We start from the raw sequence: 14,208 nt of genomic DNA on the forward strand, positions 1-14,208 counted from the left end.
TTTTGTTAAAAACTAGGAAAGTTATCCCTGTAGAATGTAGGGTTATCAAATTTATACCAAACCAAGTTACTGCTCTGTAGGAACTAGTTATCATGAAGGAAATAAAGGGAAATGCAGCATACTTTTCATTTCCCTTGGCAGATAATTGCAAAAGTCATTAACTCAGTAATGTATTAATTCATAAAATAATTATTAACTACCTTCTATGTATAGCCACTGTTATAGGTATTAGAGATATAGCAAAAAAGAACCCAGACAAAATCCCTGATCTCATGGGAGTCACAGTCTCTTGAGAGAGATTGAAAAGAGGCAAGTAAACAAATATATAAGACAATTTTGGAAAATAATAGATGCCTTAAAGATAACAACAAAAATCTAGAGGTTTTAGCCTCTGCCAAGCATTGTTCTAAGTGTCTTTGTCTATTTAGCCTACGCAAGCCTTATGAAAATCTTATGAATTTGGCAATTTTATTATCACATTTTACATATAAGGAAACTGAGGCCCAGAGAGATTAAATAATTTACAAATTAAGACAAGTTACTTAACTTTTTTGTGTTTCTGTGTCTTCTCCTGTAAAGTAGAAATAGCAACACTAATAGTAGTAATAGCATAGTTTTTACAATTAAGGGAATTCATATATGTAAAGGACTCAAAACAATCCCCATCACATAGTTAGTAGTAGTAATTATTCCTATTTTACAAAATAGGAAACTGTAGTTCAGAAAAGTTAAGTATGTTACTCGAGTTCACACATCGAATAAGTGAAAAATGGCAGCTGCTCAATGAATATTTGTTACCTGCAGGGCAAGACTGAGGTTCACAAGCAGCTTCTGTTCCCTGCAAAGCCCATGTCCTATGCAGCACTGCATCTCTATGCACAGGCAATCAGGAGTTAACTGTAGGCTAAAAATACATTTTATTTCAGCGCTATTCTCCACGCCTAGAGATACTCAGCAAACTGTATTGCAGAAGTAGGACATGTGCAGTGTTAAACTGTGGCACAAAATCACAAGGAAACAACTAGAGGAGGGATGGGCATTCAGTAACATGGGAAAAAAGTAAGAAATAAGCAATATGTCTCGGTTTTTCTCATCACCAGATTACTTACAATATCTCATGGCTATATTACCATTTCCTCACATTTTATATTCTAAAGAGGAAAATAATAATGTATATATAAGCAATGCATTATAAACTTAAAGTAGACATAAAGGATCTATTTAAATCCCAACTCCATAAAGAAACATTACAAGGTTTTAATTTTCTCAGTTCTATAAAATCAAGGATTCTATTAGAAAAAATTTGAACAAACACTAATCAATCTAAACTCTAAGTCACCCTTGAGGTAAGCTCTTAAATGTTGGCTACTACCATGCATGGTCTTCTTGACACAATAGTGGGGCATGAATGACCAAGATTACCAGCAATGTTATATCTTGAAGCACAAGAGACAGAAGGGAAGAGAGACTCCCATCCTCAAATTCTAGCCTGTCACATCTAACAGCCCACAGCCCAAGTATTTAGTAGTCAGAGAGATGCTTTCTTATTCTATGATTTTTAGCAGGCACATTCTATCCTGGAAATGACATTTATTTCATAACCACCTAAAAATCTGGTAGCCCTTAGGAATTTTGAAGGGGTCTTGCTTTTTAAAAAGCATTTTCTTCCAAGGAAGGAAATAAGTGCCCTTATTTCATGGGGTTCTGAGAATGAGTATTGTTTTCTTTACCAAAAAAAAAAAAAAAAAAAAAAAAAAAAAAAAAAAGACTTCTCCCATGCCCCTTAACCAAAACAAATATTCTATAATCCTCCACTGGCCACATTTAGTTTGAAATATTTCATAAACATCTCATAAACAATATCTCCTAGGATGTTTGCTTTGACTAAATGGCAAAAGAGCAGGGCCAGAAGTGGAAAAGATTAACCGGGAGTCTTCACCGGAAACAAGCAAGTCAGCTGACTTTACATCCCATCTTCCTGGAAAGGCACATCCAAACACATGAAGGTCCAGGTTCCACATAGATTCCTCCCACTTCCGCACAAACACATGGACTGGTTGAAGGCCTTAACATGGAAAATGTACCTCTCTCTTCTGCAGGGAATCATAGTATTGGCCTCATTCGCTCTTCTCTCCCCTGGGAAGCCTTGCTGCCCATGCACATCCATTCTGCCAGGCCTCTACTAAGCAAAGTTACCTGCCACCTTCTATCCACACCACCACATAGCATTTTTTTTTGGCCTGGTACTCTGTGTGTCTGCTGTCTGTGTCCTCCCACTGGCTGTGAGCTCCCTGAAAACAGGGGCAAAGCTAACTCCTCTCTGGTTCCTTAGAACCTAGAATAGGACCTGAGGCAGGGTAGACAAGGGGTGGCAGAAGAAAAAGGAAGAGGGAGAGGCGAAAGGATGAAGAGGAGAGGAGAGAAATAAGTGGGAGAGTCTCTGCTGCAGCCAGCCAGATGGACAGAAGCCCCTAGATGGGGCTTCTTGTTTCAGGTGTGTCCTGCCTAGTTCACCTAAGAGCCTGGGAGACTTGAACCAGAAGAGTCTCATGAAGTTTCCAGCATCCTACTTTTAAAATAGGTGATATTCTCTATCTCTATCTAAAGTGAAAATAATTTTGCAGGAAAATGAATGGTTTGGTTGCATCATTCTTTCTTCCTCCTCGAACCTTGCTCCTGTTGATATGAAGAGACCCATATAAAGACCACTGGAGCTTCCCAAATGCAGAGAAGATGGGCAGCAGGAGAATCTTCCAGGAGTCTGAAAGCATGCATAGAGAATCTTGCTTTGATACCTCTTTTTGTTCACCTTCTCATTTCTCCAATTCAATTTAAAAAAATAAAAAAAAAACTTTTTGAGAACCTACTATTAATTGAGAATATCTACATTTTTCTATTGCATTCAAAAACATCAGCATCATTTCAGGCAATTTGTCTCTAAACCATAAGCATTAATTAGCATGGCACCCTTTCTGAAATTTGAATCATATCATTGTGTAGTAGTTTCATTTCTTTTTCAAGGCCAACCTCAGAATTTTCAAGTCTTTGTGGCAGTGAGTAATAGTGTGAGAAGCAGCTTTTTCCAAGTGCCAAGAGAGGCATCTGCTGTAAGGCCCCTTCCCATTCGTGAATTAGAAAGGCTTTCCCCCAAACCATGAATGTGTTCAGCCTTCTGTGTTGCCATGGACTAGAACTGCCTCAGAAATGTTGTCTCAATGTGGAGTCTTCTATATTATTATGCTCCAAAAGACCATCGAGTCTCTTGGTTTTTAATTTAAGCAAAGGGATCATGGAAATTAGTCATGGACCCCGCAGGACTAAATCTAAGGAAGGTAATTTTGCTGGAAGCCATATTTTAATATCTTGATTCTCTTTTTCCACCTAAAAAAAAGATTTTATTAAGTAGATGTGCTAGGATCTCTCTTTATAGTAGTTGTTTCGTTGTTTGATAGAACATGAATTAAAATTTAAAAGGCATTTAGAAGCATCTCTTATATCCAAAGCACTAAATGTAAGTTCCACTAAAGCAAGGACTGTCTATAGCACCTATTTTACCTCACCATGGAGGTCTTTGGTGCATTTATTCAAGTGTACAGTACATGGCATGGCTAACCAAATGACTAATTCAAATAGCAAAGAAGTCTATCAAGTAGTTGACAATGGGAAGGAACCTTAGGAAAAAGTCATTACAGCAGTGTTTATACACTTGCCTGACCATTGGAGTTACCTGGCCACTTATTAAAAATGTAGATGATACAGCTCTCACTTCTGACTTTCTGATGGAAAGATCTATAAGGGAGGGGACTGGAATCCATAATTCAAACAAACTACTGTAGTGATTCTTTTACTTTAAAGTGTATGATTTGGTGGTTTTTACTGTATTCACAAGGTTGTGTAACCCTCACCAATAACCAATTCAAGAACATTTTCATCACCCCCAAAAGGAAACCCCATACCCTTTAAGAAGTCATTCTCTATTCCCTTTCCCCCAGCCTCTGACAACCATTGATCTCCTTTCTGTGTCTATGGATTTGCCTATTCTGAACATTTCATAGAAATGGAACCATACAATATGTGGCCTTTTGTTTCTGGCTTCTTTAAATTAGTATAATATATTCAAAGTTCATTCATGCTGTAGCATGGATCAGTAGTATGTCATTCCTTTTTAAGGCTGAATAATATTCTATTGTATGTACGTACTGCATTTTGTTTATCCATTTGTCAGTTAATGGACATTTGAATTGCTTCAGTTTAGGGACTATTACGAATAATGCTGCATTGAACATTTGTTTGGTGGACACATGTTTTTAATTCTCTTGCATTGTGTAGTGATATCAGGCAAAAAAGTTCTGGAGTGCAGAAAACAGACATAAGATTTTGGGAAAGGACATGACTAAGATCACATAAGGAGTCAATGACAAAGCTGGGCCTAGAGATCTTGGCTTTCCAGACAGGACCCTGTCCCTTCCCCACAGTGGCCATCCCAGTCAGAAATCTGTGTGAACCTTGAAAAATATTTCTTCTCAGGTGTTTGGAGGAATATATAGAGTGAACTGCCATATATGAACAATCCATAATTGGTGAGGTCCTGTCAGCAACTGGGTGGAGAAACTGCTTCTATTAAACAGTAACAACCCATAGGAAGGGAATGTATAGCTTCTTGGGGACCCTCACTCATTTAGCATGGATTGAAGAATGGATAATATAACCATTGCCTCATCTACTTGGAGGAAGTTAAAGTTGTTTCCATTTTTTGTCATATACCCCAGAGTAGCATTGAGCACTTTTTTCTTGGAAAAATCCTCTACTCTGCCAACTGCTATCATGGCTGAACTTGAACATTTAAAGGAGAAACGGTCTGAGAACAGGCATCAATTTTTTTGGTGCAGAATTACTTGTAGGGACAAATGTACATTAGGGACTTAGTTTCTCAGCACCAAATACTGATCGAAAGCATAGTTGACTATGTATGAAATTTTACCTCCCTCAATTAATTGAGGGCACAAAATTACGGCTGCTCCGAAAATCAGAAAAGACTTTATGAAAATTGAACCTGTTAAAGGGAATTCTCTCAGGTTAGGAGCAATAAATGATAGCAGCCTGCAATGATGAAGACCTTTAGCAAAAACAGCTAACTTCCCTGTCAGTGGAAAAGGTATCAGAGGGCTAAATTTGAGGCTGTGCAAAGAAAGCTGGCAAAAGGCCAATCTAGTTAGATTAGACCAACTATTATTAGTCTTAAAATAAAATTATACTGAGTCTGACTGCTTAATTAGGATTCACAATATTAACTACTTTCCTCTTTCATTCCTTTTAAAAAGGATATCTGATTGCTATGGTCTAAATGTACATGTCCTTGCAAAATTCCTATGTTGAAATCTTAACCCCCCAATGTGATAGTATTAGGAGGGGGAACTTTTGGGGAGGTGATCAGGTCATGAAGGCAGAGCCTTCATGATTGGAATAGTGTCTTTATAAAAGGAACCCTAGAGAGCTAGCCAGCCTCTTCCACCATGTGAGGACATAGTTAGAAGATATCATCTAAGAATCAGGAGGTGGGCCCTCACCAGATGCCAAATCTGCCTTTCTGGCCTCCAGAACTATGAGAAATAAAATTTCTGTTGTTTATAAGCTACCCAATTTGTGTTATTTTATAATAGCATCCCAAATCGACTAATACATTCACAATAAATATATTTTCTGTGCTGGTCAGTAGCTTCTCCTTCTGAAAGCAGTTAATCTTTAGGATAAACAAACACCTTGTATAGACTAGGTACTCAACAGGTGCTTTGAATGAAGGATCGATGATAGGGTTTAACAAGGAAATAGGCCCTGTCCTTAAAAGCTTGCAATGGACATAAATGAAATTCTAGAAACTTTACAAAGTGACAGTAATTGAGGTCATTGTAATGGAACAACAACAACAACAATAAAGAAAAGGAATTAGAAGTTCCAAAGAGACATATTAAAACATAAGAATGGGGTCAGGGTCAGAAAGATATCTTAGAACATTCTGGTCTTGAGCTGGGCTCCAGAGAAGTAATGGTAATGTCAGAATCTTCTATGACAAAAAAGGTATTTGGACATTATCTGAATAATATGAATAGGTATAGGAATAAGGAGAAGAATAAGGGGAGAGAGAAAGGGGAGGAGGAGTAGGAGGAGGAGAGGGAGAAGGAGGACGAGGAGGAGAAGAAGGAGGGGAAGGAGGAGGAGGAGAAGGAGGAGGGGGAGGAGGAAAAGTAATAGAATGGAATTGACAGGAAGAAGGAAGGAAAGAGAAGAGCAAAAGCAAAGGAACAAGAATAGCAATGAAGAGACTCTGTCCAGGAGGTCAGGGTAGTGCATGCACCCTTTTTAATCCTACTGCTCTCTGCTGTTAGGAACTGCATGACTCCTAGACCTTAGTTTATAAACTTTCCCACAGCCAAGCTAGTTTCCTGGACCTCCTTGGGGGTTTGTATCTCACCAAAACTTGGAGCCTAGTTCTGTTCTTAGCCACGACGCACAGCCTCTCTCTTAAAAGGATGTTGGCTCAAATTTTACTGCCAGTTCCTGGCCTGCTGCTCAGACCCTATAATTTTTGTGCTTAAAATCTAGATTCTAGATGTGTGAATTGAAGACTTCTGTTGATAAGTTCATCTGAGCTTGAGGGTTTGATTCCTTCTGTCTAGTTCTCCTAAGCAGAGGAGGTTCTCATCGCCAGTATTCTACCTCTACATTCTCCAGGATTGTTTCCCTACCAGGGCCCTTTCTTAGGCCTCTGGAACTCACCTGTTTCCCCCTGTGCTATCCCTGGGAATGTTTCCACTTCATGACACTGAGTTTCTGTTTGCGTTCCAGCCTTTGTCCTTTAGGCTTGGCCTTCTCACCTGGACCAATGGTAAATGAAAGGACAAATGCTGTACAAATTTACCTCCTAGTTAGAGTCTTTTACTGCCTGGTCCTTAACAGCATACCAAACTTGACTGATCTCCTTTCTGCTAATGTTGTATGTACCCTGACAGTTGAGCTCTATGAATTCTCTCATCACTTATCTCTAAGTATGTAAGCACTTAATCACACTACTGGAGCATTCATTCCTTAACTAAATATTCATCATGCACTTACTATGTGCCAGACATTAGGCTGTGGGGACAAACATGGAGCTTCTAATCTCAGACAAAGATAAATGCCAAATAGCCATTCAAGTAGGTAACTCCAAGAGCAGCCCACTGTTGTCTCTAGCTCAGGCAGTTACTTAGGCAGAGGACACTAGATACTCACTTTGGATCCCCTTCATAGAACTGAAATTACAGCAGAGTACCCTGTCCAGCAAAGTGACCACACTCAAAAAAGGCAAGCCAAAGAAAACCCTTTCATTTCAAAGCGTCTGCCAGGTGTTTGTATAGCTAAGTGGTGGCTATTAAGAGGTAAACAGGCCAGTAATGGCTCCCATTTCTTATGCACCTACAGGCCTCAGGCACAGTCTTGAAAGCACTAAAATGAACCAAAGGGAATTGACACAGCTCTGCATTATAGAGTAAAATGCTACCTCCAATGCATCCTGGGTTAGCTGGGCCAATCACTGTGGAGTTAGGAAATACTTCTCTTCCTTAATAAGGACTTAGACAACCCTATTTAGAGAATTTATTAATATATTTATCTTTGGGGTCTGTTTGTATATCTGTATGGAAGCTCTGTCTCTTCCCAATAATTACCCATTAGGTCACTTGGAAGGAGAAAGCCTGTAACTGAACCCTTCACTTTAGCTGGGAGACAGGGAAAAGACAGGAATTGGAGTGCCAAAGTTAGAGGTTCTGGGGGAAGGAATGGATTCTTCTGAGGACCTGCTTTTTGTCTTGGGGCAGAGATGGTCCCTCCCTGAAGATGGGTGGGGATCTGCACAAAGGAGGTCTGAAGGTGGGTATGCTCTCTGTGAAGATGGGCGCTGTGCGTGACTCCAGCTCCAGGATGATAAATATTATTAAGCACTGGAGTAAATCCATAGTGGATTTCCTGTAAGAGTGTGTGTATTCACCCCTTGGACTATGGCAATGGTCCCATGGGAATTGCAGGCTGTGAAATAAGGTGGAAATGGAAGGAGTGACAAGGCACAAGCAATACACAGTAGCAGCAGCTTCGGGAATAGGTACTGACCCTCTCCTTCCCAAATATGCCCTTCCAAAAGATCCTCTATTTCCAGAGCTAAGGGTGTGTGTTACTGAGTATAGTGATATGTGTGAAACACCGTATTTAACAGTGTGTGGTGCATGTATTGCTTTATTCAGCAACATTCATTGAAACTGTATTTCACACAGTTAGGTGCTTGAATGACTCACTACAGTGATGTCTGTGGGAAACATTGTTTAGCAACACATGCTACGTGTACACTTCTTTAGGGATGTATGTTGAAACTGTTTTTAACAGAGCCAGGTGCATGAATGTCTACAGTAAAATGTATGACATACTGCCTTAACAGAGTACTAATTTTTTTACATGTGCTACTTTAAATGATGAATATTGAAATTCTGTTAACAGAGCTAGGGGTCTGTGTTACTGAATATAATGATATTTCTGTGAATCACTGTGTTTAGCAGTGTGTGGCAGACGTATCACTTTGTTTAGTTATGTCTGTTGAAACATTGTGTTTAACTGCCAGAGGAAGACAGCCCAGGATTGGAGGAGCTCTAACTTCAGGGTTATAGGAAATTACAGTTGTGATAAGTAAGATGAAGACACACAGAGCAGACCATGAGTACCATCCACCAGGAAGAGCTAACCAGGTCTGTGGCAGCCAGCATCAAGAGAGAACTTCTCTGAGGAAAGGATGTTGAAACTGGACCCAGAAAAATGAATAATAAGAACACCTATTTACTGGGCACTTGTTCTGTGCCAGGTATTATTGAAAGGCTTTACATGGTTGAACCCATTTAATCCTCACAAAAGCCATTTATTGTTACTGCACAAATGGAGAAACTGAGGCACACAGCAAATTTAGGTAGTTCTCCAAGATTCTGCAGCTGCAAAGCCTGCCCTATTCACCACAATGTTGTAATGCCTGTTGAAATTAACTTACATAGAGGTAGAGAAAGAATATTTCTAGAACAACAAATAAGATCCAGAGGAGTTTGTGGTGTGTTCACAGAACTGAAAGAAGGCTGGTGTGACAGGAATGGAGCGCTCCAGGAAGAACCACATGAGATATAAGGTAAAGCTTGGAAGGATCACAACAGTTCACTCACTCAAAGCCTTGTGAGTAATAGGATATGGTTTGGATTTATCTTCAAGCAATGAGAAACTTTTGAATGGTTTTGAAAAGAGGAAAGGTGTGATCATTTCTGTGTAAACTGGCAGAATTCAAGTAATATTTTGCCTTTGAAATCCATCACAACTTGGTGATTAACTGGGAGTTTTTAGATATGAAGAAGAAAAATTAACAATGATGTGCAGGTTTACTCATGAACAATCTTGTGTGTGGTGACACATTCTACTAGGGATCAAGGGAGGAGATTCAGGTTGGGGAGGGGGTGTGGGTAGCTTCTGAGCTTGGTTTCAAGCATCCTCCTTTTGACATGTCCGTGACACAGCCAGCCTCTTGGATATGCCATTGGCTCCCATCTTATAGACATGTTAGTCAAAATTTAATTTATCCAAAGAAACATAACTTTAAACCTGTTTACCCCACATTTAAGCCTGCTTCTCCTCATCTTCCTCATCACAGTAAATGGTACTGCCATCTATCCTCATGCTCCAGCTGAAAATTTAGGAGTATTATTGGATTCCTCCTTCTTTCTCTCTCCTCATACCCAATCTATTGGAAGCTCTGGCAGCTCTATCTTCAAAATATACCCACATGCCAACCACTTTTATTCACCACCTCTACTGTGATCACCCTCGCTCCAGTTCCTGTCATCTCTCACCACAGCCCCCTCCTTGTGCTCCCTGAATCTATCTCACCCCACTAGAGATGATTGTCAGAATGACCTTTAAAAAATTGAAATCAGATCATGTCACCCAACATGTCACCCAGCAAGGCCCTGCATGACATGACCCTCTCTGCTGTCCAAATTCAGCACCTCCCACCCTGCCCCTCGCTCACTCTCCTTGTTTTTCCTAGAACTCCTCAAGCTCACTCCTGCCTCAGTGCCATTATATTTGTTCTTCCCTTGGCCTAGAACACTCTCTTACCAGATATTTTCATGAACAGCTTTCACATTTCATTCAGGGCTCTGTTCTAATGACACCTCTTCAGAGGGCATATCTCAGATTATCCTCTCTAGAGTAGCACTACCTATCACTCTTTATCCCATTTACTTCATTTTATTTTCCATCCCAATATTTATTGTTACTTTAAGTTATATCATTTCTTTCTGTTATCAGTATCCCTCACCAGAATGTAGCTTCTTAAGGGCAGGGGCTCTTTTTTTTGCTCAACAATATGTACCCAGTGCTCAGAACAAGGCTGGGAATATGATAAACATTCATTAACTCCTTGCTGAACATATGACTAAAATTTTAACTTGGCATCTATTGTTTTGTTTATCCCAAAACTATCCTTAATTTCTGGGAACTGCCTTTTTGCTGACCACCCCCCATCACTAACTTGGTGCCAGACCCCTTAGACACAGTGATGCCACCAGGCATCTGGTACCTATCAGCATTCCTTACCAGCACTTGGGACACAGGGCTGATGAAGAGGAGTCACACTCTCCTCTGGTAGTTGAAACAGAGGACTTGGACATTCAGGGCATAGCAGTGGTCATGTTCTGCCATGTTGACTGAGAGCAGAAACATTCAGGTATAAGCAAAAAGAAATCATGAAGTAGACACACACAGACAGGAATACAGGAACTAGAATCCTTCTTGTGTTCTAGTTTCCTTGCCTTCAGTTCATTCCTGGCAGATACCCCAGACTCTAGATTTCTCAGGACAATTTAATTATCTTGAACACAAATTACGTTATATCCATAAATCATTTCAGTTAGATTTCTATTCTTTGCAACTAGGAATCCCAACTTAAACAGATTTGGAGGTCAGAAGATAGGTCCGAGCTAGACATATCATTTGGTGACTTGTTGGCATTTAGATGGCTTGGTGCAAATTGATAAAAACTCACCATATTCAGTTCTTTTCTTCTTCCTTGACACACAATATGACTTCCCAGTCTCCCCTGAAGTTAGTTAGGACAATGCGCCCATTTTGGGCTGTGAAAGCGACACATATCACTGTAAAGTTGGAGGCAGTTAAGAGGGAGTGGGAGTGTCTCACATTCCATGGACCCTAATGTGGTGAACACTGAAGCCATATCATGAGATTGTGACATGACAAGTTGTTATTCTGGGCCCTTGCATTGGACATGAGTGAGAAATAAACCATTATTGTGTGTTCAGTCTCAGATTTCAGTACTAGTTTGTGACCATAGCATAACAACTCATCCTGACTATTGAAGGCAGTAATTAAAGTCAGGGGAGAGTCTAAGACAGAGCCTTTGGAACACTGATAGCTGAAGTTCAGGTAGAGAAAGATTGGGCAATGAAGATGGTGCAAGATCTGAGAGTATAGTGGGAAGAAAACCAAGATCATGGGGGTGGGGATCCTAAAATCAATGGCATAAGGGGATTAGTGGATGAGGGCCTGTTCAAGAAGCTATGGAAATTCTGTTGAATGGTTAAATTATGACAGAGGAGTGTCTGTTGGATCCTGCAACATTCCAATCATTGGCAACCTTGACAAGATTGGTAGAATCTGAAGAGTGAATGGGGAGGGGAGGAACTGAGTATAATATGTCTAGATTATCTGTTCATTTGTTATGTTGCAGGAAATAAATGAGGCAGTAGTTGGAAGAGTATGTGGGATCCACAAGGGCTTTTTAAGAAGAAAGACACTTGAGAATATTAGAATGTGGATGGAAAGACTCAAGGAGCAATAAATAATATTAGCTAACACAGACTGGGCACTAGCTGAGCACATTTCCCATGTTATTTCATTGATGGCTCACAACAACCCTGTAGGATGATGCTTTTACTGTCCCCATTTCACAGCTGAGGACATGGTGGTGCTGAGAGGTTAAAAGGCTTGCCCTGGGTCCCACAGTTGGTAAGTGATTGAGCCAGTGTGGAAACCCAGGCCGTAAGAGCCCTTGCTTTCACTTTCTCTGCTCTAGAGGTGAAGAGGTTAAAGAGACAGGTATGGGGTTGACCCCAAGTATTTTAAAGCTCCAGAGGAAGCAGGAAGTGTTGCTCTCCAGGGCACTGGCTTTGATACAGCATACCTCTCTATGATAACAACAGGTGAGGAAGAGAGGATGGGGAAGAGGTACTTAGACACATGGACTGGGTGGTGTACTGTTGAGGGAGACTATTTCCTGATGGAGTGTATTTTTCTATAATACCAGATGCAAGGTCATGCTGAGAGTGAAAGAGTGAAGCAGGGCAAGGCGCTTGAGAAGAGTGGAAAAGATTTGAAACAGTGGCTACAGCAAGTGAAGGAATAAGCTGGGTTAAAGATCCACTTGAGCTTAGTAACCATGAATTTAAAGCAGAACCAACACACCTGGTTCTGTGAATTTCTCCAGCAGTGAGCAGCTGTGGCTAGGATAATAGCAGCTAACTTAATTGAATACTTAGCATGTGTGAGGCATTGTGCTAACCACTTTACATGTATTCCCTCATTAAATGTGCTCAATAACTATGAAACAGGTTCATTAAGTACTGGTTTGAAGAAGTTCTGCTAATTCATATTATTTCAGCTGGAGCCAGGCTTTTATTTTTCTCTCTCCCTCATAGCCCCACATCATCAGCCACCAAGTCCAGCTGATTCCTTCACGCTTTCTTGGTATTACATCTTCTCCTCTTCCTTCCCATTGGCACTCCTCTGGCCAGGCCTTTCTGACCTCAAGCCTAAATAACTGTAGCTGGCCTTCCCATTGGCCCTTCCCTCTTCAGCCTTGGCCTGCTACTGTGCCTCTCTACTATGGCTATAAGAGTAATCTTTAAAGGAGCATTTTGATTTTGTTCCTCCCAGCCTTAAGAACCCATAAAGGCTTCCTACTACATCTCAAATCAGTTCCCAACTCCAGATTAAGATTTAAGATCCGGCGGAGCAAGATGGCGGACGAATAACACCGCCAGACAGAGGGTCTCTGCAGAAAAGACAGATTCTAGCAGAAACTAGAGGAAAGAAGCAAGAAGACGAGCATACAGCGGACAAGGGCCGGAAGGAGGGGTACCTGAGACCCCGGGAGACTCCACGGGAGGAGGCTGCGGAGGAGAACTGGAGGCTGAGACCACCGGAACAGCCCGGAGACCAGCGACAAGGGCACCACCTAACGCCTCAGAAACTAAACAAGGTGTGTGAATACCCAAACAATAACCTAAGGAAAGAAACAACAACTGATCGACATGGGAAGAAATCAGCGAAAGAACTCAGGAAATATGAAGAACCAAATGGAAAACACACCCCCAAAGAGGAGCACCAGCCCCCTAGAAAAGGACACCAACCAAAATCAGGCAACCAATAGGACAGAAGAGGAATTTCGTATGTGGAACATAAGAACACTCACCCAGCTGCAACAACAACTCAATAACCAACACAAAGAAACCACAAAAAGTCTCCAGGATATGAGAAAAGAAATAGACACATTGAAGAAAAGTGTAACCGAACTCCTGGAAATGAAGAATCAATTCAAGGAACTACAAAATACAGTGGAAAGTCTCAAGAACAGGGTAGATGAAACAGAAGAAAGAATCTCAAGCTTGAAGATAACACCCTCCAATTAAATAAATCAGTCACAGAAATAGAGCAGAGAAACAAGAGAAAAGAGCAAAGCCCACAAGAGCTGTGGGATTATGTGAAAAAACCTAACGTGAGGGTCATAGGGTTACAAGAAGGGGAAGAAGAAAACACTCAAGGGTTGGACAAGCTGTTTGAAGATATAATAGAGGAAAATTTCCCAGGCCTTGCTCAAAATCTTGATATACAAGTTCAAGAAGCTCAGAGGACCCCTGGGAGATTCAACGCAAACAGGAAGACGTCACGACATGCAGTCATCAGACTAACCAAAGTATCAACAAAAGAGGCCCTTCTAAGAGCTGTAAGACAAAAGAAGCAAGTAACATACAAGGGAAAGCCAATTCGAATAACATCAGACTTCTCTAATGAGACTTTACAAACAAGGAGAGACGGGGGCCCCATTGTCACTCTTTTGAAACAAAACAATGCCCAGCC

Source organism: Microcebus murinus, chromosome X (assembly GCF_040939455.1).
Source record: "Microcebus murinus isolate Inina chromosome X, M.murinus_Inina_mat1.0, whole genome shotgun sequence".
Lineage (NCBI taxonomy): Eukaryota > Metazoa > Chordata > Mammalia > Primates > Cheirogaleidae > Microcebus > Microcebus murinus.